Consider the following 26,494-nt stretch of genomic DNA (forward strand, 5'->3'; position numbering starts at 1 on the left):
GGCAGCGTCGGAAGTGGCGGGTATAATAAAATCGTGACACGTATCGTGCGTGCCTGCAAAAACATATTTTTCATCGCGTTCCAGGAAGTTCGCTTATTAAGGGGCCTCTCGGTGTTTCTCTCGCTCGACGCGGAGGGCCGCGATCAGCCAGACACCTCTCAGCCTTAACCGTCGTGTAAAACGTGCGACGAATCGCCGCCCAGACAAATGAGGCAATAAATTCCCTTGGATATAACCGAAAGTTCCGCGGATCAAGCTACGTCTACCACCCGTTTATGCATCTCGAAACTTTCTTCGAAACCGCGCCCTCTCAACTGCGCGAATTCTAACGCGGTTCGTCCCAAGCTCGTGTGTGTGTGTGTGTGTGTGTGTGTGTGCGAGTTCGCGAGTCGTGTCCCGCGATCCTTTTCCTTCACCGATCATTTCAACTTCGTTGCTCGATAAAACAAGTTGTTGAAACTTCCGAAAAAGGGAATTTTGAAAAATCGCGTACTCGAGCACTTGGGTGTGGTAAACAGATTTTTCAAGAGATTATACGAGTTACGTTTGCTACTTCGGTTTTGTAATTAATTTTGTAATTCGAACGTGGATGTTTATTTGGAAATTTGAAATGAAAATGGAATATCGAAACTTTTGGGATAGGTCGGAAATCGGTATTAATGGATATATCATTGGCCCGCTACTGCGGTTAATTCGCTTTCACATCACTCGAATTAATTTTGAGACCGGTATCAGGGAAGATAACACGGAAACCCCATTTGCGTAATCTCGTGACATCACAGCCTTTGCTTTGAAATTCTATATTATTTTCTAATTTCGACGAAATTTTCGTGACAAAGTCCGCTGATTTCTTGTGTCTTGCGTTTCATCTTTTATTTCGGGCAATATTTGAAATCGATATTAAACAAATTTGAAATGAATTTTTTGAAATGAATGTTAAAAGTCATTATGATGTACACATAATGTAATAAAAAAATAGGATACAAGCAATGTTTTACATTGTAAAAATGCTTTTTATTAAATGTTAATTTAATTGTTACGATATTTAACATTGCAATAACGATCATACAGGTACCAGTATGAATGGTATGAAATAATTGTAATATATAATCGGCAATATTTTAGTAGATAATGCAATGAAATTGACGACTACACGAGCAAGGAAGATTTATAAGAATCAAAAAGAAAAAGAAAAAAAGAAGAAGAAAACGACGATTCTTAACAAGGCACACGTTACCAAACGAATACATCTTTAAATGATCGATATGCTTACATATATTTTTAAACAAATGTCCCATAGAATTCCACAAAGTATAATTTACATGAATAAATAAGTAATGTCTGTGACAAAGTGATAAGTTCTTATCTAGCCATGCTCACCTGCACTACTCGAATACTACACGAGTATTTTTCAAAGAAACCCACCTTATGCCGGTTTCCAACGTGATCATTGGGACCCTCGACGCCATTAATGCGGCGCTCGCGACGCGTGTACGCTCACAGGAAATTGCTTATCTCGACTAGTCATTGCCAACAATTTCCTTCTATTAATATTTTAATTGTGATACTTGGAAACGTTTAAGTAAAAGAAATTTGAAATGTAAATTACTTGAATTATTTCTCGATATCTATCATCGAATCTTTATTTTTAAAATCGCAAACTTCCCAAAGTGATTTTGTAAGCGGTTCGGTATAATAAAAAGAACTACAGTGTCGATCGACATACAGTTAAACTTAAAGTAGCTCGTAAGCGGCGCACGGTTTAAAAAAAAAAAAACTTGGAGCTGTTGGCGTACAAAATGAGTAATTTCCATGAAACGACCACAGTCACGATACTTCTTGCGATCGTTTCCAGGCTCGATAAAAAAAACCTGCGTCTTACTCTCTTCGTTTTCACAAGTTGGAAGTCTTTTTTACTCGATCGTTGAACGAAGTGAGGAGTAATTGATTAAAAGGTAATTAAAAGGTAAATCACGATTAAAAGTAATAAAATCTTCTGCATACGATTAAATAAAAGTCAATCGACAATGAATATTTACTTGGACCATTTTATCTTGCTGTTAAGTAATGAATAATCGTTTAAATTAGGGTAACAAGTGCGGCAAAAGTTTGTTGCAGAACAAATCTATATAAAATTAGAGGGGAATAAATCGGCTAAAACTGGTAGGCAAAACTAGAAATTTCACGTTTGACGTATCATAAACACAGGTCCATGTTCGAGATGTTATGATATGGACCCTTTTCTTGTCACACGGCTTTCCCATCAGAACGCCGATTTTACGAGGAAGAGATGTAGAATGTCGCGTGCTTGAATCGATCCAGCCTGTTTTTATTATCGTTATGCCAGCGTTTCTGCTTTATGGAATAATCAAAGCGCGTGGCGAGGCATTGTTCGAGACTCGGAGCGTCGTATGATCGACAAACTTTATGCAAAGACGGTTGAAAAGTAATGGGATAGAATGTGTGAAAAAGTAGAAACAATGTTGTACGTTTGAATTTCAATCGATTTCTTGCTTGATAAATATATTTTTTTTCTTTTTTTCAAAGAGCGATAGAATGATGCTCGGAGAGAATGATATATTAAAGAGAATATGAAAGTAACAAAATTTTCTATGTTATGTTAATTTGACGACCAAGTGAAAACGAAGTTTGTATTTTAATAATTTTCGAGAACTATGAATTTTGAGAGAAATAATTATTATTTGATTTGATGTAGCGTTTGTTCGTGCTCGATCCCGTATTTTATATTTCTTATCACTGCCCACATTTCACCTCAGCCTATTCTATTTATTTTACCTCATTTATGGTGACCTAACACTTCCACGAATCTCGTCCTTCGGCTTTCAACCAGTTTTGAAGCAGATTCTCAGAATCATTTCATTCAGTTCCTCGTGTTCCCATGAACCGTAGAAAGTGGAATCACTAATCTTTAGATACATATCTGATATTTACGTTAAAAAATATTATGGAACGTCCGATATAAAGTGCCTTATACTTATTTTCTGCAGTCATGTTAAACGTAAAATAAAAAATGTATATATATATATATATATACGTTCCCTAAATCTGAGGAATTTCCAATTCCAATGTAAATAACCGCAACAAATTCCAACATTGATCTATTTTCTATTCTTCACTTTTACAATTTCACGCCGAACCGTATTTATTTTATCGCCACGCTTGTTATCGTTATACAACAGAATTTACTAGAACCGGTCTAGTTGTAACTACTGATTTATAAAATGATCACCCAATTTCTTTGCCTCCTTATTCTCTTCCATTTTATTATTTTATCGTCCAATTCTTTCCCGAGTCATTTAAATCGGGCAACGATTCAGAACCTCTAAATTTAATAGCCTGTTGTGTTGTTCACCGGTTATACCATCTATTTCGATTGTCTAATATATCCTCTTAGCGCCAAAATCGGTCGTTCCGTTCATTACACACGAACGCCGCTCCTTCCTTCACTGTGCGTTCCTATAGAGAGAGAGAGAGAGAGAGAGAGAGAGAGAGAGAGAGAGAGAGAGAGAGAGAGAGAGAGAGAGAGAGAGAGAGAGAGAAGAAAGAAAAGAAAAAAAAGGGAGAACGCTTTTGCAGCGTGTAAATCGTTTCCCATGTATACCGTTCTAAAAGCCAGCCAGTTTTCCGAGACGTGGGCGCAGACCTCGCTGTAAATCGAATTTTGTGGAATTCTTCGTAACACAAGAGCGAATCGGTTTTATATCGCACCGCGAAAGGATGATGCGCGTCCGATTTTATTGGGTTCATATTTCCAGCCTGGCTCTCTACACTTCGAGTTGTACTTTTGACGAAACGAGACGTTTATAGGGACACCGTTATTCGATGCCTCGATATGCAAATGAATGCATTTTTTTTTTGTTTCTTTTTTTTCTTTTTTTTTTTTTGTCTTTTTTTATATACCCCTTCCTTTTACGAGTTTTCTCGCGTTTTCTGGATATCGTTCGATTTACACCTTTTTTCCCCCTTTCTGTGTACACGTTAAATTCCATCTTATACATTAACTCGAAACGTTTCGGTACGTTTTCTTAATTCATTTTTGGAATTATATGTAATTTTAATTTAAATTTCAAATTGCGTATCATTGTACGAATTTATCATATTAAATTTCTTATTTTCCGTTAATTCTTATTCTCTAATTGTCAAATCAAAGAAATTGCACTTTTATATCTCTATAATAATTATAATTTTGTTTAAAAAGAAAAAAATATTCGCTAGTTTTAACTTTAAGGGGGAACAGAATTATCCAGCACAAAGTTAACAAAGTTACCGAAGAAATTAAGTAAATCCTCTTCCTAAATTGCATCGAACACAAATAAAATACTATCATCTTCGTTCAATCAACGCGAACAAGATCCAAGGGCCCAAAATAAAATATTTCACATTTCATTATTGATTCATCCAACGTGATCTGAAAAAAAAAACATATTATTATATTTCAAAGTTCCAGTTCTTTCGTCAGTATCGAGAAACGCAAGTGTACATGGTCACCTTCGTTTGATTCGCGCGGCGACGTGAATGAGAGGCGGCCGGATAATAAGGGTAGAAAATGAAAATCGTAAGAGCAATATACGTGGAGGGATCGCCGAAACGTATCTGGCTTCCGCGTGGCTTTCACCTTTTGCAACAGACAACGCAGGTTGCGGTAATGGCACCTGGAACAATAACGGGCCGGTTTAACGCCATAGAGTTGTTCCGCCGACCGGGGATCCGCATGCATTAGCTACAGTGAGAACTACCTAACTCGAGAGCTAGATGAGAGGATCGGTTTCGATGGTATCGGCCTTTGCCACCCGTGGCTTCTCTTCCGCTCTGGAACCGAGTCGACGGCCCCTCCTTCTCCTCCTCCCTCCCCTCTCACCAACGTTAAATTAGCAACCCGTTGCCTCGATGACGATGCTCGAAACCTAAGGCCCGAATTTTCCCCGCTTTTCAATTTTAATTCCAATTGTTGTTCTCCTTTTTCCTTCCACCGAGTTTCGTAGTTATACAATTTGTAACGCTTGAAATTCAACAGAGGAAGTATATAATATTTTTGAAAAGTATTTTCTATCGATGGTTTTCTTTTTAATTCGTCAACAAAAGCAGACGAATCCAACGATTTTCCCCCTGTTATTAATCCAATAATAATAAAAATCACGGAGGAACGCGCTTTCACATCCTGTCTCGGAATTATTCAAAGTGTCCGCAATGATTTTTGCGCGGTGGCGTAGTTTCGTGGAAACGAACGAGTTGGGGAGGGGGGCATTGAAGAGGGCGGTTGGATATCAGTGACTCTCGTGCAAAGATTCTCCAAGATGGTCCGCATAATACCGGCATTTATAACAGCGGCGTATCTACCCCTTCCGCGGCGGCGTAACCATCTTGGCCCCTTCTTATCGTGGCACGAATGTATAATAAGCAGCGTCACAACCCCCGTGCGTTCACGTGTTTGATCTATGATCTTCCGGCGATCGTATCGCGCCACGATGGACGTGGAAGGATGGGCCGTGGGGTGGGAGGCAGCGAAATTCGCTTTAGAAATCCCTCGGAGTTACCTGTTTCATTAAGTGGGCCGCGTATCTGGGGGAAATCATAAGCGGTCGGGAGGCGTGTTCCACGAAGTCGGCGAGACGCGACGAGCTCCTGTTTGTTTCAATTTATATGTATATATATATATATATATTTTGCGCGGCTCGATTTTCTTTCCCCCCCTTTTTTTTTTTTTTTTTATTTTCTGAGAGTGTTACGCAAGAACGAATTATTTATATTTTGGGAGGGAATAAAGTCTTCTTTAATGACGTGGAATTTGCTTCTTCGAATTTGAATTGTAATTTATTTTTGGAATTATGAAGAATTAATTAAAGAAGGAGTAAACGATGGTTTAATCGATCCAAACTACGAAAATATGTTCAATTTTGAAAGAAATCTTTTTAAACCAGTTAATATTTTTGTTAAAAATCCATTGCTATTTCTGTAAATCAATATTCAAAGTTTAACAACTTCGTTTCACGTGTTCGTTCCTTAAATATGCTATAACGTACTCAACCTTTCTATCCGCCATTTCCGAGACCCGAAGTAAATTTAGTTACGACCGCGAAGTAAATTGATGGCAAGAATTAAGTTTCAATAGTATTTCTCGCTGATTCATGTTTGTTAATTTAATAACGGCATGTTTATACGCGGCATGTGTGGTCGTAATTCATCAAACAGGTTCTTTGTTTACGGAATGTCATACAACACGATGTTCTCATTCTGATTTTAATGAGAACATTTCCTTCATTTTACATCGTCTCTGCGAAATATCATATTTTTTTTTCTCTTTTTTTTGCTTATTTATCGTTTCTGCGCAACTTAAAAGAAAAAAAACACGTTTCTAATTGTTTCATAAATAAACAATATTTCGATTCGCATCAAATTTTCCTTACAAGAAAAATATCACGTCTATCTGATTCAGACGATCTGGAAGACATGCAGAACATTTAAAAAAAAATAATCTTTCAAAATCCATTTTGTTGAAGGAGTAAAAGACTCTCATGATCTTTTACTCACGATCTTCACTAATACCTCGCATGACACAAAGATCGAATTTTTTTTTTATTTAAAACTCGAGTTTTATACATAATATTTTATCGTTTTTCGATAAGTCGGTATATCATCAATTATAATCTCTCTGTAATCATTGAATTTTGTTGTTACTTAAGAGACGACATCCCCTCTCTCCTCTCCCTCCCCTCTGCTGAGAGGAACAGACGTTGAAGGGCCGAATTCGATTTTAACCACTGGTTATGATTCCTGGGATCCGTTCGAGGCGCGATCGGTTCTCTCCTATATTTTTCTGCTTCGAAATAATAATAATAATCGGGTGCCTCGGACGTTTCCCCGATTCGTACAACGAACGCGCGTCGAAGGGAACGCTTAATATCACGCTGTCACACGGATTCGAACGGATTTCTCGGACAGGCTTTCTATTAATCGCGCCAATTATCCATCCCCCCACTTTTATCTCATCCTTTTTCGCCACCTCTCGTATCCCGGTATTTATACACGGGATTGTTGTCGTCGTGAGGAAGAAGAAGATCGCGCGGGAGAAAATATGCCGTTACCTATCTTATTGAAGGCGTAAATTTTGAGGAAAACTCGGTTTCGAGCTCGAAGCTATTTGCCGCGATCTATAAATCTTGTTAAGACACAGGTAAGGAGTAATTCTTTTGGGAGAAATGCTTCGGTAGTTCTCCTCTAGATTCTGGGAAAGAATTTCTCAAATAAAAAGAAAAAAAAGAAAAGAAAACCCAAACTTAAAACTTAAAACTTCTCTTAATATAAACTAACGCGTCATCCTCGTCTTCACTCCTCTCTTCGCTCCCAATAAATACACAGCGTATAAATTACACGCTTTCCAGAAGGGAATATTTAAGTTCTAAACGCGTCTAAGACGATCCAATTGCCCGATAAACAAACCTAATTAACGCACTCGAACGCGGGAATTTCTCAATTTCAGCGAACTGAGGGGTAGAAAGGGCAATTGGCAATATATATATACATATATAAAGAGGGTCGCGAAGTAACGCGATGCCTGGCGGGGGGTTGAAACGATATCTAGCAATGATACGCGTAGACAAATGTGGATCCGTTGCAGAAGAAACCATACGTGAAGGCCGGGCACGAGGGTAAATTGGACCGCGGACCGGGGGTTGTCGAGTGGACAAGGGAGGAAAAGGAGGAGGAGGAGGAGGAGGAGGAGAGGCATCTGGCTCCTTACAATTAAACGAAGCCTCGGAGAAGCCCTCGAAACCGAGCCATCGCAGCGGTCAACAGCTGCGCATTCTGAATACTAATTCAGAAATGTTTACACACCCGCGTGCTGCACCCGGCACCCACGCTCCTCGCCGACGTTGTATGCGCGCGTCGGAAAGAAGAAACTTTCGGATGGGATTAGCGCGGCTCGTCTGGAATTAATCGTAAAATTAAATTTTTGCAAATTTCTTTCTCACGCGAAAAAGTGTGAATCTTCGTTTCTTCTCGATCGAATCCAACGAAATGTACGCTTCTTATCTATCGGATACTCGCTCTTCCATGGCTTATTCCATCCATCCCCTTCCTCTCCCGAAGATTTCGCCTTAATCATTCATCGACTCGTTCTAAAAAGCGGCCGACTCGAAATCCGTTTCAGCCTCCCTCGGCCAGGCTTGCACCCTCATCTCCATACTGATTTCACGCTTGTCATGGGAGGGGGTCCCCGGGGCTCGGCCAAATATTTATGAAGATGTAACCGTTATTTTGATAAGCGGCCTCGAATTGATATCGGTACCCTTTTCTAGGTCGGATCGAGGGGCCGACGCCCAAGTGCGAATATAAACGCGTCCGCGCGTCTCCCCCGAGGACACGGCCAAGATCTGCTGTTTCAATATTGGGGTGGCGGCGGTCTTCCAAACATATACGGGGAGGATACGCGAAAAACCCATTCCAAATAAACTTATCGTGTAATGATCTTTTTTTTTCCTCGCGAACGTTTCAAGATTTACACGCATTACTCGCGCTTCTGGATTAGATTTTGTTGCTCTTAGGATTTTCGAAGTTCTTAGCGATTCGAAAATGGATCGAGATAATTTGGAAAGAAGGGAACATCTTGGGAACGGATTTTTTTCTTTTCTTCTTATTTATTTATTTACGTTGCTCGACTCTTCTAATTCTAATTCTCGCGATGAAATTTTTTAAGTTTCCTTTCTACGTATACGATATGCGTGCACAATAATATTCCACTTCGAACACGCAAGATGCAGATCGAATCATAAATCGATGCTATTTTATGTTCGCTACATACACTTCCCAAGAAATGAAAGGTTTCTTAATGCCCGGAAGCAAGTCAAGTGAAAATATCTTATCTTGCTTTTGTCCGGTTGCCTTCGTTATTTTAATAGAAAACCTTGTGCAGACACTTTCAACGGTACAGAAACATTGAGTTTATCGACAGACTATCCCGATACTCTCCCTCCTATTGCGCCGTCCAAATAATCCGTCCAAATCTTCTCCTTTCTTCTCATTTATCATGCTCAACTCTGTCGCGTAAAATTTTAAATCTCGCCGACGCCCCCCCACGGAGAGGGAGAAGGGGAAAAGGGGTTGGAAAATGACATGCATTTTCATAAATTTCGCACGGGTTAATACTTTATGCATGCAGAATCACGGATTTGTCTCGGTAAGCTGAGAATGTCCACGTGCGAAGGTCCTGCGGAGGATCGCACCCACCACCCTTTTTTCCGACCCCGCCACCAGAAACGGCACGCGTGGGGTGACGCTGCACACGTGTGCGCCGAGGGTGCACCTACCCCTGGAATGGCGCAAGGTGCTTATTGTGCACCGACATTCGCCATGGTGTTTTATTAAAGCTACGGAACAATCTCGTTTTCTCCAATTGCGCGTCGAGTTTTCGAACGGTGTTTGTGCTGGAAATATTTCTAACGGGGCGGCGAAATATTCTAGAGAGAAATATTCTAGAGAAATAATAAATTGCAATTCCTATCAACAAATTGTTTGATTTAACAAGATTAATCGAATATGGATGTCGCAGCGAATGCAAATGCAATTCATTAATCATCCGGTGTATATTTTATTTTTCGCAGAAAATTTCAATGAAAAACTGCGTATACTTAATGTTCCATAAACGTTTCACGTTCTTCTGACGCGAACAAGAAACACGCGATCAAAAGAAATCATTTATCGTGTCGAGCATTGATCGATAATCACGCACTTTGATGCATCATTAATTAAACGATTATTTACACAATTAGACGATCGTGAATATTCATCGTTCCATTTCTCGCAGCTTAAAAAAAAAAAAGAAAAAGAAAAAGCGCTTGAAAATTTTTATATTCATATAATTAATATCGGTACCATAATAATAGATGATGATATAAAATAATTCTCGTATATTTTGACGAATTAAAAGAATGAAATAATTCTGTAATCCGCGACGGTGTTTTTCAAATTACTTTTCACTCGTATAAAAAAAAAATAAATTGACACGGACTAATCGTTTTAATCGTTCACAGAGGAGCCTAGCCTTACCTTGCCCTCCGAATGGGCCGCGGAAGGGTCGGTTATCGTGTTTAATCCTGGATCGCTTTTCAAATTCAAACGACATGAAAGAAACGACAGTGATATGTTCCATTCGAGCGCAGTTTCAATTCGACCCCTTCTCGTTCTCCTCCCTTCCCTTCCCTGCTTCCGCGCGCGCGAGAACATATGTACTTTCGTGAATATGAACTACCCCCTCCCCTAGCCTGCGAGTTAACCGGCAGCCCAGTGTGCAGTATGTGCGAAACGTTTCAACGCGACGAGATCCACCGGGTGTCCATTCTCAAAGGAACGAATTAAGGACGCGAAACACTCGTAATTGCGGAGATTCCAGGGTCGAGAGGAAAAGAGAGAGATAGAGAGGTCAATATGGGGGCAACGAGAGGGGATCGATGAAAGATACACACCCTTGTGCGTGCGATGGTCTTCATCGAGTGGATGAGAAACAGGGCGGACGAGAAATCAGCGATATTTCAGCCGATAAAAAAGTATCCCGACTGAGCCTTTAAAAGCTCGCGTCGATAACGCTAGGGACCCTAGCGTTCGATTGATCGCCACCCACCTATCCTTTTTCTCCATTTCCATTACTTTTTTTCTCCTCGCTTGGTTTTGCGCTTTGCTGCCGCTTGGTTTGCGCTCGAGAGTGAAACGATGTTTCAACGATGTTCCTCGATGCGTCTTTCTCACTTTCGAAACCCTTCCCGTTCATCTTTTCGCGGGAAAAGATACATTCAGCGATTGCTTTTCAAACTAGGATAGATACGCGATTTCAACCAATTATGTAACTTCTATGATCCAAATATTCAACAAAATCGTATCGTCCTCCGACCGATCCAATTCCAGTAATCCCAGAACTCAGAAATGAAGTTTAAATAGGAATTTTCGATATTTTGTTATCGTGAGCCGATTTCTCACATACTCTCTCTCCCGATACCGCAAATCGTTCCCCTTCGAACGAACAGATTTCGTCGCGAGGGAGAGAGAGAGAGAGAGATGATGATTAGTTTGGCGAGAATGGAGAAGGATCGAAATGTAGAGTACATATGCTCTATATCGGCCTGTATATGCTCTATCCGGTGGAACGGCAATCGGCCGTCTCCTCCGCTGTTCGCCGCTGTTCATGTAAACAGTTAATCTAAATCCCGAGCAAGCAGCGATGTAATGTTATGCGGCGCGCAAGACTCATTATACTTGTAAACCAGTCCGAGCCTCGACCACAGCCCAAACACAAGCGCGGCACGGCCACGTATCCTCACGTATACACGCGTTTTCACGCACAAGTGCAGCCATCTGCGCGGGCGTGCGCGCGTATCCGAACGAGAACGCGTCTCATAGCTTCGCACGGCCTCAAGCATGCATTCGGTGGCCGGCAAAATGGATGGTTTGAGCGGGAAAATCCTGCATTTTAGATAGCTTGAGCTCGTCTCCTCTACGTTGTACGATCGAATATAATGGGATTTAATGACTTTATTGGCAAGAATTTTACGTTGTTTTTGTTTTTTTGGGGGGAAGGGGTGAGAGGAGGTGAGAGAGGAGGAGGGGAACACGATAGTTTTTAAAGAATTTTGGTAAAATAAATTTAAGTAGATTATTTATATACGTAATTATAGTATTACTGTGAATTCTTAACGTTTCTTAGATTTCAATTATCATTGAATAATGAGCATACCTACATCTATTTATCTTATTGCGTAAAATAAATTTGCATTTCTGACACGATTGACTAGAATCGTAAATTATTCGAGATATTATTTTAATGAACATTTATTCGAGCAAAAGAAAGATATCATTTGATAGTCAAATTTCAGAAACGTTTCAAAATAGAATGCGTTATTTTTCTCGTTGAAACTACGATGCACGGGTCGGATTAAAAGAAGAAGAAAAATTATTCGAAAAAAATTATTATCCTTTCCAGCGAATTATTCCTTTTTTCCACTCTGTGACGCGTGAAAAAAAATTCACGCGTTTCCAAATCGCATCGAAACAAAACCGTGCATCTTAAATTCCTCTCGATCAACGAAATACCGGTTCACGTGAAAAATCGAGCAACGCGCGAATTATCTATCGCGAACGAGGTGTAGGGACCGTCTCGTACATCGGTGTGCAAATTAGCACGGCGCACAACATTGCCTCGAAAGAGGTCCGTTGCAACGAGCGCCAATCAGAGCTCTGTCTGCTCTACGGAACTGGAACGTGTATAATACCCTAATACACACGCTCGAAATTTTTCACCGGCCGATTCCTCCATTTCCACGCCACGTTTCCTTCCTCCTCTTTTTCCCCTCCTTTCTGCCCGACGACGACGACGACCCGGTTCCGCGCCGCGCCGAGAACAATGCCCGAGATCCGACGCGGATAAATCGATTTTTACGCGACATAACTTTCATACCGTCCGCCCTCGCGCACCTCCACCCCCTTTCCCTCCTCCGACCGCTTATATACACCTCCTCCAACGACCCCACCACTGGCCCCCGTTTGCCGAAGCTTCGACTATTGCCGGTTCTCTAGCAGCCGGTTCTCTCGAGGCGTGAACCCGTGGATGAAGTTATGTTTCCATCGGAATTAGCAAAGCTAATTCGACCGTTCCTCCACGGAGAGAGAAAGAGAGAGAGAGGAGTTCCGGTCGCGGCGAATCGTAAAAAATGACATTGTGAAGTGGTAGATGTGGAGAAGCTATATGTTTTCTTCTTTTTTGTTTTTTTCTTTCTTTCGATAATGGAAAACGACGTGGATGTGAGACGGAGAAGCATTAATCGAAATTTCGAAGTTTTGAGTCGATAAAAGCATTTTTAATCATTAAGTCTCGTTTCCTTTTTTCGAAAATGAAAGATAATACGACATTGCCACTGGGATGGAAAAGCATTGGAGAATAAATTTAGACAGAATAAATTTATTCAAGGTGATTTTGAAAATTCGATGATGGATCACGGAAGAAGATCAAATATTTTTCTTTTTTAAATCGACAAGGGTAACAATTCGATGTTGCCGTTAATATAGGAGCGAATTTTACGGATATATCTAATTAGAGTTAAAAATTTCGAATATCTTTCATCAACCGTGTTTCGAAATTTGGAAATGCAAATTTATAGACGGATGTTACTACACGCAAAATGGAAAGCCTTTGCAAATTAGATTTCTCCTTTGTTACGCAACATTCCTATTACCCGTAAACTCCTTTAATTGCAATATTATGAAACATTATATAAAATAATCGTCACGAGTAATTATGCACATCTATATTTCGATTAGAAAGAAATTCAAAACTCAATGCAACATCTTCTTTTCCAAAAATTCTCTCTCCCCCCGCACAATTTGAAACGTTCAAACCTTCTTTTCTTGTTTATCGAGATTTTGCAAAATTCCCATAAATAATAAACAACGAATCACTGCACGTATATTTCAAATAAAATAATTCAAATTATATGATAATTTCTTTTTATCTGAAAATTTTAAACACTCTTCTTCAACTCTCCTCTTTATCAAGATTTTGTATAATTCGTGTATCGTATAATTCGTTTCAAAAGATTCAAATTGAAAAGAAATATCGTAACTATGCAATATTTCCCTTTTTCTTTTTAATTCCTCGATGCAAAATCCTTTCTCCCACAAAATTCTAAACTCATTATTCGCGAAATAATAACCGTCGATGCCGTATTGGCGTGGTTTCTCGAGAAGAATTGGCCAGAAAAGAAGGGGGACGAGATTTCTATGACGATTTAACGATTTCACCGAACTGCTCGTAACGATTGTACGGCTTATTAAATTTGCCGGTGAACGGAGCCCACGCGGTACACGTGTCTCATTTTCATTCCTCCATGGAAAAAATAAACAGCCCTTCCTCCCTCCCCCTGCCAATTATGCAAATCACCGAATTAAAGGAATCATCGTGGCGGATGAGCACGAGTTGAGGTCTGAGAAGGTGCCGAAAAACGCCCAACTTTTCGAGCAGATGTATCATATACGATTTCTACTTGGTCTACTGGGTCAAAGGGTAGTCAAACCGACTGGTCGGCGGATCTCGATGCGCGATATAGATCTTATAAATATAGATGGCCCAATATGGGCGCCAGATTTTCGTTTCGAGTAGGTTTCTAACTGCCATTGTGCTCTGCCCCCGAAGTCTGGGCATGTGACCTCGCTACAAGAGGAGACGCTTGGAAACCGTCTCGCCAAATTAAGAAAATATAATAATTCGCGGAATATACCGATTAATCTCCGTTCGAGATTATTTGAAATTCGAAAGTCGAGACGGATTTATTTTAATTATTTGCGGAGTAACGCTTCGATTTGTTGCGAAGAAGATTTTAAAATAAGAGGAGAACAAGTTTTTTCTTTTTCAATCGACAATCTAGGGAGCGAAAATACGTCGGTAAGGATTGTTATCACTATTATTATTATTATTATTATTATCAGAAAAATATATTTATCTCGCCTCTTCCCATGCGGTGTATCATATTTGCACACAAACGTCGAACAGAACCCTCTCTCGCGCACTTGAATCATATGTAAATTTCCATAGATCCATATCTCCGTAGCCCAACAGCTAAATATCCCAAGCCTTAACCTCGGCTGCAATTGAGCTTGATCGAGACCATCGACTTCGAGGAATTCTTAAAACGAGAAGAAAGATGGAGAGGAGAAGAGAGAGAGAGAGAGAGAGAGAGAGAGAGAGAGAGAGAGAGAAAGAGGGAAAAGAAAAAGAAAGCAAGCAGAAAACTGGGAGCTATTGACACGATTCTGCACGCGATTGTCCGCACAGTTCCACGAGAAATAAGTCCGCCTTGTCGACATTCGCATATTACGATATTATCAATTCAACGCGATGCATATGGTTGTCACTCGCCCGCATCTTCTCATGGGGATGTATAATATCCACTGGTGAATACATACATGCATGAATAGACAGATACACGTGCATTTGAATACGTTAATATACGGCTCGGCCGGGCACGGACTATCGTACGCACAACACGTGTACGTGTGTGTGTATTACGCGTATGCGCGCGTGTACACGCGTATACACACGGGCAACGTTTTGTTTCACAGAAGTATTCTGTGCCGCTCTCTGTGTTTCTAGCAAATTGAATGTATAGGGTGTTTCAGAACTACAAATTTAACTGTTTACGGTCGAAAGGCAATTCCGCCTGCATGCTTTTGCTAACAACCGCCATTAGCACGGGTTCAAATTGTGGATTTTGGAAGGTCAATATACAGGGGACTCGTTTAGCTTGTTGACCTTAAATTGTTTGAGAGAAAAAGCTTTTGCGTCGTAAAGAAATGACTTTTTGAACGATCGGGTTAATTTCCGCGGTGGGAATCACCAATGATCTAGGATTTCGTTTCAACGGCCAAGTCTCCGATCTCTCTGTTTCTTATTATCATTTTGCTAGTCGAAGAGGGATCGAGTCTTGGCCAGTTTATTTATTTTACTTTTGAATAAAAAACGACGAATAATAAGTTTAAAAAAGAAGAGCCATTCTGGCTTGATTAACTCGTCTATTTTGAAAATTAGTTACGATTTTTTTTTCTTATTTTAAATTGTACAATTTGGTAATTTGATAATTAAATTGACGTGAAATGCTCGTTTTAGATACGTAAATTTCAATGTTGTAGAAAAGATCTTTTATTACTTATTCTTGTTTAAGAATAAGTGATAACTGCAAAAGTTTAACGATTGTTGTTTGCTTATGTTTAATTGTTACTGTTTCTCTCTCTTCACATTTTCCCGGGTTTGTAGACGCGTACGGCATTTAAACTCGACACAAAAAGCAATCCTATTGATTACAATGTGGCATACGAATCGAGGGGGATGGCCGGTTGGTGAACGCGTACCAGAGATATTTTAATGATCCGCGTAATGATTATAGTGCATCCGATAGACACTGACTGCATTGTTATAATGCAAATGCCGCTGTTTGTTGCTCGAATGGGAAAAGTTGTAACCGGTGTTTTTGGGATTTGTTTGCCGGTAACCGGCGTTGTTTATGCTTTCATGAATATTATCGCGAATAACATCGTTTCACGAAAATTTTCTTTTTCCATTTTTAAATGGCATCGATTTTAAAAATAAACATTTATATCACGAAACGATATTTAAACATATTATTACACAAATTCTATTTTCCGAATAATTTAATTTGCCAAAATTAAATGCAAGAGCATCTTTCCTTATTTTTCACAAATTTACGTTAAATTTTCTTCGAATTGAAATTTATAACATCTTCCAACAAGCTAATCAATTTTCTCTTTAAATATATCATTCCGTTTTAAGAAGAAAAATGAAAAAGGCATATCTTTTGAAAGCGCGCGAAATATCATTGAATAATCAATTTTTTACTATCTTCTAAACGTCTTCAAAATATTATTCTAAGAAGACAATGTGAGTTATCACTCTGATGAATAAAAAAAAAAAAGAAAATCATGCGTCTTCCATACGCGAAAGAGCACGTCTCACAATAAAATTTCTAATACCTTAACGGTGATCGCATGTTCTTCCGTTCTCGTCTTTTAAACGCGGCCAGATGTCTATTGTAACTCAATGTTCACCCTCAACAGCGACAGCTGTTCGAGTGGCGCCGTTTCCATCGGACACTCGGTATATTTCACGGACGACACGAATTAGGAAACGGCGCAACTAACGCGGCCATCAATTACTATTAGCATTACTTATTTTTGGAAAGTCACATATGGTCGGCAGAGGGTGACATCATCTCCTTTTTTCCCTGTCTCGTCAGTCCCGCACGACCTTCGCATTATTCCTGTTTTTTAATACGCTCGCGACGCGTGCTCTTGTGGATGCGCGGAAAACGTTCGATATTAAGCCCTTTGATTCATCAACGGCGTAGTTGTAGTGCGTAAAGGAATGCTCCATTCTCACGAACAGGTTAACTTAATTTTTGTTAGTTATTGTTTCGTACGTCACGATTTTTCCTTTCACGAATTGAAATAACGTCGATCGAACAATCTTCCAATTGCTTTCAAAGAATAACGGTGACGTTGGAACGAGAGATTTTTTGCAATTCTTTAAAAAAAAAAAAATTATAGAATCGAAATAAATTCACGAATTAATTGTAATTATAAAAGAAGAATCGGATTATCTTGAAGTAATAACAAGACTTTCGCTTACAAAGCTTCACTTTGCTTTCGCTAGTTACAAAATACCGCAGCGGCCTTGTTATGCACGCAACTGTCACTTTGTTCCCTCTTGTTTTGCAACAACGCATCGGTGACACGACACGCGGTCCGTGATTCGTTGCGCTGCGGTCGCGAGCGCATTTTGCATCGCGGTAACTTGACAAGCGGCATGGTTGAATAGTCTAAATTGCGTTTGGTACGCGATTCCTACTCGTTCCTGGTCTATTCGACAAATCCCACTCCTGTTTTGTAAATATATTTATTTATTTTTTAATAACTCATTTACTCTTCGATTATTCTTTCGATTGTTGTAATTTTTATTTCTCACGTAACGCCACGATAAAAAATTTAGAATTTAGAACAACGAAGCGTTTGATCGAATTTGATCTTGTTAATTTATTCATTTATTTTTTTTTTTTTTTTTTTTTTTAATTATCTCTTTCCATTAGTAAGAAAACGTGTACTCTTGTCTTGACCTCGCATGACCTTGCCCTTAATCCCCAGTTTCACTGGAAATGACCATTCGTTCGCTATTCAATCGATAAAACTCTACCCCCTACTTGCTTTTCTACATTCGAGTCGATTCTGCTCCGATCGTGATATTCTATATCAGATTACATCTTAATTAAATTAAATAGATTCGAGGAAGTTAGCTAATTGCATTATCCCGTACCGGCAAATGTATTCATAAGATCTTTAATATAAAATAAGACGAGAATCCAATTTTGCAAATGTTCCTTATTATCTTATATACTTATTCCATGTTTATTAAATTGAAACGTATCTTTCGTATCTCCCTATATTATAATAATTTCAAAATATTTAAAATATCACATATCGATCGTCGAATAATTTTTTAATTTCTAAACTAGATATTATCTAACATCATATCAAATAACTTGAGAAAGAAAATTTTATTTTACCGGAAAAAAAATATTTTTCTTATTCTTAAAATTTCGTACCAACGAATCATTCTTGCAACACTCTACTCGTATGTATTATTCTCATAATACAATAAAAAAAAAAAGGATACTCGTAATCACATCGATAATTCAATAATCATCGAATAGAAGATAGTGAGATGTAAAGCACGATCCAATTCCACGTGAATCCATCGTGTTATCATATGCAATAACAAAACATTATGGTTTAGCACATAATGCTCGAAAGTCGAACACACGTTCTTCATCCCCTGTTTACCTCACGCGAGCTCCTCGATCCCCCTCTACGGGGAATGCTTACCCTTATTCGGGTGATCCTCGCTACCAGCCAAGCCCTGCTAACCCAGGGTCGCAACCCTGACGTGTTTCGCGCTGGGTGATGAACTCCAGACCCGGGGTTACCTTATTTACACTCACCCGTATCGTTGGCCTGGCTCACCCCTGTCGCACGCGGCCATGTCACTTGGCTTTTTCACGAGACTTCGACACGAGCCACTCGCGTGTCGTCCTCCCCGACACTCGAATTCCTTGGGTCGCTTCAGAATTGATGTTTTTGACACGAGGTATATATTTGACGCGTGCTTTCAATATTTGAAAGAAAATAGAAAATCTTCTATCTTTCTATTTTCTTCTTCTTCTTCTCTCGAGTAAGGAATATCGAATAGTGAAATTCAATCCTTTAATCTTTCGATTTTGATTGTCGATAACGAAATTTTTAATATTAATGATTATTAAATTACTGTAAGTAGTTCGATTCAATTTCAAAATTTTGATTATTGCGAAACAAGTTTTCATGTAATTTTAGATATTGTAAATAAATCAGTCGTTTTTATCATTTTCACAGACAGCGATCGATCGATAATTCAGCGATTATAATGAGATCCTCTGTCGACTTTTTTTTCATTTATCATTGCCTGGATGAGAATCAAAATTGATGGCGCCAGCTTCTTTGCGACTCGCCGTCTGTAAAAATCTTAGCGACAATCCATGTTGTTTCTTCTTCTTGGCTTTTGATCTCATGTTCGTAATCTTACATCGAATTCTTCTTCTTTTCAATTTTAACATCTAAAAGGATATTTCTTTGTATACGTTATACTCGCATTTTCACACATTATCGAAACTTAATATCAATATCTTAATATCACAAAATTAAAGATTACGTATATACACTCTTTCCGATTCTCTTATTAATTACGAACGTTCAAATCGCACGAACATCAAATAGTATCTGCAATATAAAAGCCAAGAACAATGATCGAAAGCACATTAATTCATCGGTCCAGTGAAGTTGACACGGATGGATCGGATGATGAGTCAAAGTATAAGCGAGAATTAAGAGGGGTTGGAAGACGGAAGCGAGATTGCCTTTAATCCAGAGAGATTTAATACAAGCGACAAATTTTGCCGGAGAATTAATTGAGCGCCGCCGGCGGGATTGGCGGCGCGCAGATTATTGTATACCGCTTTAACGAGCCGGGATTTGACGTAATGTTTCCTGGAACAACCCCCTGGCCGGGTATGCGCAGTCATCCTGCGATTCACGATCGTTCAATTCACGATTGTCTCGCCAGTTGGATATAGTGTCGTGGAGTTGCCTCTAATTGCTGGATTAAAATTAACATCACGGAACTGGACCTTACCAATGCGGTAAGGTGAGCGTGCGGTTGAACAATTCAGCGATTCGACGATTCTTCCACGATGTTTCGAAAAGTTTTTAAAATATTTAAATAAAGAAAAAGAGTTTTTAGATATTTAAATCTTTCCACCTAAAGTAAAAATAGAATTTTAATTGAATTATTAATCGCATTAAATTATAGAAAAGTAATTTGGACGAAAAATAAATTTTGTTATATATATTCGGATAAAATTCCTATTACTATATACTTCTTCGTCCAATAGTTTCTCGTTCGTAAAAGAAATAACGAATTATCGGGATCAAATTGCGAAAAAGGGAAAAAAAGCTAAGTACTTTTCACAGTAAAATATCCCACGAAGATTTTAAAGGGGAAAAAAAGAAAAAAGAAAGAGACTCGAATCGATATAAGCTGAAGAACAGAATATCTACCCGAGAGATTAGAAGAAAATCAAGCTATACGCAAGAACGCTTTGAAAACGCGATCATCCTCGCGGCTCAATCCTCGGAGGATCGACGTGCGGCTCGCGGGATGGAAAGGTTTCGGGGTGATAATTGAATCCAATCTTCCGTAAAATGGGGTAACGGTGATATTTTTGAATCGAATAAAGGGAGAATCGTTAGAAACGGCTGCTGGAAACCTCGGCGAGGGAGGTGAATGAGAAACGGCGGGCCGCGTATAATGGCCGACGATAATCCTGTCGCGCGGATTAATTCGCAAATATTTCAATCTCGCGACATAAAGGGATGTAAATTACATTTTTGGTCGAACGCCCCCGGAGGGTGCACTGTACAACAGTTTCAACCTGGCCTAGGAGAGGGTGAACAAGGGGGTGGGGGTGGAATGGGGGAAAGGAGGGGAGGGGAAGGGGGGAGAGCTTGAACGAGGCTGGGTGGAGGGGTGGAAAGGGCGATACTCTCTCTCGTCGAGTGCGAGAACCGGGATAATCGTTTTATTAACCAAATAAAATCGATGATTGAATGAGGATAATCGCGTTCGTGGAACCTCCCTTCCGCTTCGAACCCCCGGGAGAATTCGCCTTATTGACACAGATGTCACCATCGGATCGTTTTATCGTAGTTAACGAGCGCGAGGTTTTTTTCGGATCCAATTTTTGTCCCTGCCCGCCCTCCTTCCTCCCCCTCCTTTTTTGAACTTGTTCAATTCATCGGCTCGCTCCATTATCGATGCAATTTTGAAATTTTTACGAAGTTTTTCTTTCTTTTTCTGGACGTCAGTAGTGAACGCGGGCAATAATTATTTCTTTTGATTCATTGAACGATATTCTGGGATAACTGTTGAAAAGAAGGTTATACAAGTTATCACGTTCGCAACAATTTTTGTGAATAGTAAAAAGAGGAAGATTATCCATCTTGCTTGGAGTATATTATAGTAAGATAGATATCATTGAGTTACGTTAAAGTATTATTAAAAAGGCAATGTGAAATATTAAAAATTATTATGAAAACTGTGATAAGTTTATTAACAAGTGGAAATCGATGATGGAATTGATGGAAAATTTGAATTTAGAATACACGAAATGCAAAATATTCGAAATGACAATTGTGTTGCCCGAGGAGTAGGACAAATCTCTTTAGCCGCGTTGGTAAAAATTTTATTTCGCGGAAAATATATTATTCTTAATAGACGCGACTATTTCTCTACCTCTGCGCACAAGTAAATACACATCTCTCTGTACCCCGTTCTCTGTGCACGTGGAAACGTACCACGTTCCCCGTCGGTTTTCGTGATTTACGATATCTTGGTAGGTAACGATCGATACGTCTTTCACGGATGTCGTTAACGTTTCCTGAGAGAGGAGACCCGTAAAGCCGGCCCACGACGAGTCGACAATGAGAACGAGACTTATTGATCTATGACGTGCACGCGTCGCAGCCGGACCAGCTGAAACGACGGAAACTCGGGGGCTGACTTTCACAAATTTTCGGAAAAGCTTTACACGGATCAAGAGCTTCCTGCCTCTCCGACCCCCTCCTCCTCCTCCTATCTGCGTTGGATAAATGTGCTCCGCTTTTAGAATCGAACACTCAACATCGTGTGCGGTAAGCTCCCGACATTAATGTTTCAATGTTTCGGAAAGTGATTGAAAATAAGCTTTCGATTGTTGTTGTTCCATTCGCAAGGATTGAAATTGTGTACGTAGACGCTCGGAAATTAGTGGATAATCGTTTATTTCCCCTCTTTCTTTTTTAATTTTTCTTAAAAGGATGTTATATCAAAAGTTAAAAGCATTGTTATCTTTTTAAACGTAAAGAAATATTCTAAACCGATTGGGAAAAAAGTGTTGTTTTTTTTTTTAAATAGAATGAATAATATTTTTAACTAAGGGATAAAAGTTATTGATTTGATTAATTTCAATCGAGTGATTAAAATTTAAATAAACTCCAGCGTAATTCGGATTTCCAATTAAAAGGGCATATTGAAGATATATACAATTTTCGATGACAATCCACCCCCTCGATTATAACTCCGCATAAATAGCGTACAATAATAGCGGCGCTATTTGCGAGTCGCGTGCGCCTTGTATATACAAAAGTACAATGGGGTGCAGTTATGACTGTAGAAAAGGGCGCGAACCTCGGGGGTTGCACGTGACCCGGCAGCCCCCGTGTTTTGACAGGCCGTCGACACGAAGCTTCCGGCCTCCGCACGGAAACAGCGACTTCCGAAAAGATTTATCGCGATGCCACGTAAGCAGGGGATGATTGGGGATGATAATTGCCCTTGAACTTGTGCCTTCTATTATCCGATAAAATTTTCATTCGCGACAAATGTATTCCGATGTTTTTGCGACACCTTGTCTCTGTAACAAATAATTGAGTAACAATTTGAGAATATATGGAGGGTAATATTTTTAGAAAATTATTCTAAACCTTCTGATTTTTAGGTTTTCGTTTTGCCTTTCGTACGATCCCTTTTCAAAATTGTGAATTTTATAATTCAGAAAAGATTTTTTTCCATAATATTTAAATTTCCAATTTTAGTCAGCTCAATAGAGGCAAATAAATGTTTTCCTTTCGTTAGTTAACGTCACGTAATGTACGTGCAGGCATCGCATTTCTCGAAACGGCAGGCCTATCTATTAATAGATAGTCCCATAACGGCCATTACAATATCGTTCTCTTCAGTTTTCTGGGAGACAGAGGGTAAAAATAAGAAAGGATAACAGCAGTGTCGTGTTGTCATTAAAGACCGTAATGACGGTCTTTAGTGGAGGATAGGATACAAATTACATACGTGTCTTAATAAATCAATGCATCGCGCCTCGAAAAAGATCATAAAATTCATAAAAAAAAGAAGACTCGGGAATAAAATCATGATCGTACTAAAAACTTTGATCGAGTTAAAATTAAAAAAATGTTTTCGTTAACGAAAAAAAAAGAAATCTGCGCATTAAAACCAGAAGCATTTAATACAAATAAATTAATTCCTCTCCCTTAAAAATTATTTTAATAACCTTTATCATCTTACCGTTTGCATGGACAAGATTTTCAAAGGTCTATAGCAATAAAATCGTGCAATATAAATCTCCTTTAATGCCCGAGAGTATCACGCTTTGCTTTCTGCAAGAGAGTAACCGCCGTTCGTTCGTTCCTCTTTCCTCTTCTCGGCTCGACACAATATAACTTTTCGCCAATACGACGCATTTTATTGATCCATAGCCGCAACCATCGCGAGCCACCCTTGTTATTAACTTTTTGCAGGTGTAAAGTTACATTCGACGATTACGGCGTCGCGTTACGGGGTCTAATTATCCGCTTCTCATCGACGAAGAAGAGCTTAAGCCGTCATTACGTAAACTTATCCCTCTTATCATCTTTTCTATGGAAAAAAATCATCGTAAAATTTACGTACAGTCGTTTCTTTATGAAAATTATGGGATTAAAATGTTTGTCTGTGATAATAATTGGAAATAAGATAATAACGAAGACTCGTACGCAATTTTGAGATTTTATATTGAAAAACAAAAGATACGGTTTTTGATCAAAAGTTTACGAGCATGAGTAGAATAATTATACGAGTTGATTAAGAGAACGTCGTAAGTGATTTAAAAATAACATTGAAATATTTGTTTCGTATTTGTTTGTAAAATTTATCGTTTTTTTCTTGGCAATGACGAATGGTTTTTTTTATACTTTGAATTCTCTAAAATTGATCGTCACACCAGTGGAAATAAATTTTCTGCGTGTATTTCGAATTCTATAAGCTTCCAAAGCAAAGAAAAAAGAAAAAAAAGGAAGGGGAAGAGACGAAAGAGAAAATAGCGGAATTCGTTGAAACAAAAGCGGTCGTTTGAAAAAACCCAATTTCCCTATACGTGAAAGTCTATAAAGTTTCAAAGCAAATAAAGAAAGGATGGAAAGGGACAAAATAGTAAATAGTAGAATTCGTTAAAACAAAATGAGTTGCATACATTTCCATATAGGAAAAATTGGATTTTTTCCAATATAAATTTTATAATTTATCAAGTGAAAACAAAAGAAAAAAAATTCAAAAACTAATCAATCACGTTCTCCCAACATTACTATTCTCACGTTATATACAATCTCTTTATTATTAATTCATTTAAACTTTCAGTTCACGAGTCAATTGAGATCATTAAATTACTAAACTATCGAAATACTTGATTTGTCGACTGGAAATTTTAATCCTTGATCAAGTCTGTTATCAGTCCCAATATCTCAATTTCTTCCGAAGACCTAGAAAAAAAAAAAGAACACGCTGAAATTCCTCAAAACAAAACCACCCTCTCACCCTCTTCACGAAAATCAGGTGGGGAAACCTGATTTCCCTATACCTGAGTTGAAGTTTTTCGAACTCGGGCGGAGGATCTTGGCCGGCTTGTACACTCGCCATAAGTTAACCGGCCGTTGTAGGTGGAGGATATCAATTCCCGTGGTAGTAGAACCCGCCGATATTGCCGACCACCATAAAACGATTATTGTCGCGGAATGTATACGGTTATGGCGGCGTTATAACCTCCCGAGACTTGCAGCGTGCCTCGCCGATGGACACTGGGCCGGGGCTTAACTTTACACCCGGCACTTTACACATTGTGCGCCCGGCCCGCGACGTTTATTACGACAACTTGTACAAGCGAGCCCGATTTATCGTTATTTATAACGAGCCGGCCTCGTGAAATTAATATTTACACGGGCCGCGGATACGTCCACGGCCAAGGTGAATTTTATTTAAGCCCCTACAAGTGGGAGTGGGGTACAATTAAACGGACCTCGACAATGTTGATTTCGAGAAACTGTGAATGGAAGACGCGTATATATCTCGCCGCTTGTAAAACCATAAGTGCCGTCCAACGTCCATGCGAAACTCTATTTCTTCGATTATTGTCTCCGAGATTGAGATTCTTCGAGGATTATTCGTTCCATGATCTATTTTTTCTTTTTTTTTTTTTTTTTGGATACCTTCGATCGAGTTGCTTTCAAGTAATTTTCATCAAGATTTGATGATCGAAGTACACAATTGATCGATAAATGTATACATAACTCTTGGAATAAGTTCGATTCGAATGCAATAATTTCTCGATGCGAGATTAATATAATCGTTACATCTTGTACTTTTCAATCGGATTCCAACACGAATATTTTATATCGGCGAGTTATATCGCAATGGTGAAAGAGAGAGGGAGGCTGCATCTCCTCCATCCACCTCCCGTGCATCTCGTCGAATCGTCATTAAACCCCTCGAAGCATGGAATTCGGGGTTTCCACGGGATCGAAACCATCCCTCCATCAGCTTCTTTCCAATTTCCTCTCCGCGCCACCGCCGAAAGCCGCCTCTGATCCGGCTACAATTTCACCAGAGATACCGACATTGATCCGTAATCCTGCCGACAATTAGGTTCGTGCTTAGGTTCGCCGTTGCCTCTGCAAAGGGTATCGCAATTCCATTCATCCGATAGCGGCGCTTGCAATGATCCGTGCGCGCGCGCATCGAAGATGAGCAGCAGGATAATAAGATGCGAGGGAACGGTATCTTGAAGTTAGCTCGGGCGGAAGCGGTTCGATCCACCCCTCCTTCATCCCCTCGCGGGGTGAACACACCGCGGAAGCAAAAGATTCGAGATTTACGAGCCGGGACATTTACGGGCGCGTAAAATTTGAACGGCTCGAACACGAATTCTTCCTCCTCGGATGGACTTATTTTCTTAAGTGGGCGCGGATTTTTCTGCTGCTCCATTTGCCAGTTTTGAAATTTAATAGAGATTTTCCGTCACATTGGTTTCGATCAATCCTGTACTTTGATTTGGCGGATATTTTTGTAGAAAATTTCGTCCCGAGTTCTATTTTAGGAAAGGAATATATAAATATATCATCTTTAACGGTTTGAGATCTTTCCTATTCCCTGACATTGTCCATCACGGCAAAAGTTTCAATTAACGAATATAAAATCCTCCTCCCTCTGTTTTCATCGTAAAAGTAATTAATGATCTCTAAGAAGCCCCCTGGTTCTCGTAAGCTAAAGTTGCACCACGTTCCTCGTTTCCCCGTCCATCGTAAATTGAACAGGCCGCGATAGCGTTATTGATCGGCAAAGTGAAATGTTTCGAAATTCCTAGGGCCGACAATTTATTAGATTTAATAAAATGAAACGAGTTACACGGATATATGCGTATTTCCCGTGGTGGGTGGGCGGAAGATCCGACGAGCGGGAAATATAGCGGCCATTAAC

General features: G+C 39.4%; 1 long non-coding RNA gene across 3 annotated transcripts in view; it reads right to left on the reverse strand.

Moving 5' to 3' along the window:
* Positions 1-2,633: 2,633 nt before the first annotated feature.
* The window catches only part of LOC107995237 (uncharacterized), a 29,866-nt gene continuing 6,005 nt past the window's right edge, over positions 2,634-26,494 (reverse strand). Inside the window, exons 3-5 of one of the 3 annotated variants that reach the window (XR_009830192.1) lie at positions 24,429-24,504; positions 23,276-23,626; positions 19,492-22,607 (exon numbers count right to left, since the gene is read on the reverse strand). This is a non-coding gene — a long non-coding RNA (uncharacterized LOC107995237). Of the gene's footprint in view, positions 4,430-4,509; positions 4,674-19,491; positions 22,608-23,275; positions 23,627-24,428; positions 24,505-26,494 lie in introns of those variants that run through there. The other 2 variants (XR_009830193.1, XR_009830194.1) reach the window with 2 other exon arrangements.

This window comes from Apis cerana, linkage group LG6, assembly GCF_029169275.1.
Source record: "Apis cerana isolate GH-2021 linkage group LG6, AcerK_1.0, whole genome shotgun sequence".
NCBI lineage: Eukaryota > Metazoa > Arthropoda > Insecta > Hymenoptera > Apidae > Apis > Apis cerana.